Source organism: Myotis davidii, unplaced genomic scaffold (assembly GCF_000327345.1).
Source record: "Myotis davidii unplaced genomic scaffold, ASM32734v1 scaffold290, whole genome shotgun sequence".
Taxonomy (NCBI): Eukaryota; Metazoa; Chordata; class Mammalia; order Chiroptera; family Vespertilionidae; genus Myotis; species Myotis davidii.
In genome coordinates this window covers 2,190,936-2,193,388 of record NW_006285049.1, presented here as the reverse complement: position 1 = coordinate 2,193,388, position 2,453 = coordinate 2,190,936, and the positions used below count along the sequence as shown (strand labels likewise).

Genomic DNA, 2,453 nt, shown 5'->3' with positions numbered 1-2,453 from the left:
CCTGAGGAAAGTTCCAGGATCTAATTTGAATCACTGCCCAGCCCTCCCCCTCTCCCACCCCCCACCCCACGCCTGCAGAGGGGAACCGAAGGGTCCAGCCTGTTCCTATTAAAAGCAAAAGGGGATGGGGGCGGTGCGGGTTTTGAAAGTTTTTCTTTTTTTAAAGAAATTTCTCAAGGGATTTCCTTCCCTCCTCTCCTCTTCCTCTCTTCCTCCCATTCCTCTCCCCCCACTACCCTCCCCCCTTCTTTCCCCCTCCCGGTCCCTATGAGTCAAACTTCAGCAATGTGCCCAGTGTCTCCCAGTGCATTACAGCGGATCACAGAAATGTTCCAGTCTGTGAGTCGGAATGCAGCCGCCTCCAGCCCTCCCTCGGCTAATAAACTCAGCTCCTGCCGGCTTTTCGCAGCGCCCTCCCTGACCCCCTCCACCCTTTTAGCTAAGGGAGGTCAGATTCAGGGGTCAGAGGCTGAGGACCTCACCACTCCGCTTCCCAGCCTAGTCTGTCAGCCCTGTCGCCTCTGGCAATCTGCTGGGTTAGAGACACCGTGGCTCCTGGGAAGGAGAGAGGTCCTCAACCTGATCCACCAGGCTCTGGGTTCCCGGGAGGCATCACCACTGGAAGGCAGGGTGCAACCTCCATCTGACCCCAATCTTCCCTTATTCCTAGGAACCCCAAGCGTCTCAGGATTCTACAGAAGGAGAAATTGAGGCTGAGCCAGAGGCAGAGCCATGCCAGACGGAGAAACAAGAGTCCACAGTGGCCTAAGCGGGCCTGGCCATTCCAAGGTCCAGCTTCTGACCATAGACTCCTAGTTCCCACAAGCACAGCAGCTCCAGCCTCACCACTAGTTGCTAACTGGGATTTTTAGCAGCCAACTTCCGTCTTCAGTCCCTGTGGGTGTCCCAGCACTCAGTCAGCGGGCGGTGAGTGCACTTGTCAACTTATCCTCCCAAAGTCCTTTCCTGGTCTCCAAGCCCCCCTGCTGCCTGGCACCATACTGCACAATCTCTCTCTCTCTTTTGCTGCTGTTCTGCCCAGTGCCTCCTGGTATTTAGTGCTCAACAATGTTAGTTGCTATGATTACTATTATTATTTCAGCCAAAGTGGGCTGCTGGCTGCTCCCCATTGTGTTCTCATTCTTTCCCACTCCCTCACCTTGGCTCATCCTGTTCCCTCCAAAAATGAATGTCCTCACAGGCCTTTCTCCTCCTGTTGAAATCTTTCCAGTCCTCAAGTCTGTACCAGCTTCTCCAGGAGCCATTCCCTGATTCCCATAGCCAGAGGGATCTTTCCTTCCATTAAAGGACCCCACCCCACGTAGTCAGTCTGTCTCAACTCTCCTTCAAGAGTGGACACCCCTGAACCCAGCTACTGCCTTAGTCGTGACGGCATTTCTTGTAGTGTCTTGCTAAGTGCCTTACACAGAATTCAAGCCCCCTGTAGTTATTTGCTGAATTGGGACAGATATTCATGGCCTTCAAGGACCATACCCCAGCTGGACACCTCCAACACACCCTTTTCCACTCATGACTCCCCATGCTGACTCTGCAAGACACATGCTCTTCCACCTCAGGTGTGTTCTTCTACCTCAGGTGTGTTCTTCCCAGCCCTTACTTCCAAACCAGATCACTCTCCTTCCAGATGCCTCTTCTGTGCCCATAGCCTCCAGAAAAATTGCTTGGTTACTTCAGACACTCAGTCTTTTTCCTGTGTCTCTCTTCTTTAGCACCCCCCAACCCCCGCCCTCTCTTAATCCCCTCAGGACTCCTGTCGTTATTTCTGGACTGAAATCAGGCCTTTGTGTACTCATTTCTACCATGTGCATCAATCATGTATTTATTTGTGAACCTTCTCTTTCTTTTTGACATAATCACCGAGCTCTGAGAGATTTGAGCAAAAAGGGTGTCTCCCATTCTAGCTGGTTTAGCTCAGTGGATAGAGCTTTGGCCTGCGGACTGAAGGGTCCCGGGTTCGATCCCGGTCAGGGGCACATACCCGAGTTGCAGGCTGGATCCCCAGTAGGACGTGTGCAGGAGGCAGTCGATCAATGATTCTCTTTCATCATTGGTGTCTCTCTCTCTCCCTCTCCCTTCCCCTCTGAAATGAATAAACATATATTTTAAAAAAAGAAATTCTGATAGTCATATTGTCTGACCTCTTTCTGAAGGTGGAAAATATTTGAATCTGTTTTAATTTTCCCATATTCTCGTTGGGTAGCTACTGGGATAAGCAAATTAAGTGGCCAAGTTCACTTAGTATCCTCACCTTCTAGCATTTTAAGACTCCTGATACATGTTTACGATGAGCTGAAGATTCTTTCTCGTCCTTCTCTCATCTTTGTAACCCCCCTTTTTCTTTTTAATAGATTTTCATTGATTTTAGAGAGGAAGGGAGAGGGAGAGAGAAATAGAAATATCAGTGATGAGAGAGAATCATTGATTGGCTACCT

General features: G+C 50.1%; 1 long non-coding RNA gene across 1 annotated transcript in view; it reads left to right on the top strand.

Moving 5' to 3' along the window:
* The first annotated feature begins 243 nt into the window (after nucleotides 1-243).
* LOC107181793 overlaps nucleotides 244-2,453 on the top strand; it is a 25,904-nt gene continuing 23,694 nt past the window's right edge. Inside the window, exons 1-2 of the long non-coding RNA XR_001512500.1 lie at nucleotides 244-339; nucleotides 671-927. This is a non-coding gene — a long non-coding RNA (uncharacterized LOC107181793). The remainder of the gene's footprint in view (nucleotides 340-670; nucleotides 928-2,453) is intronic.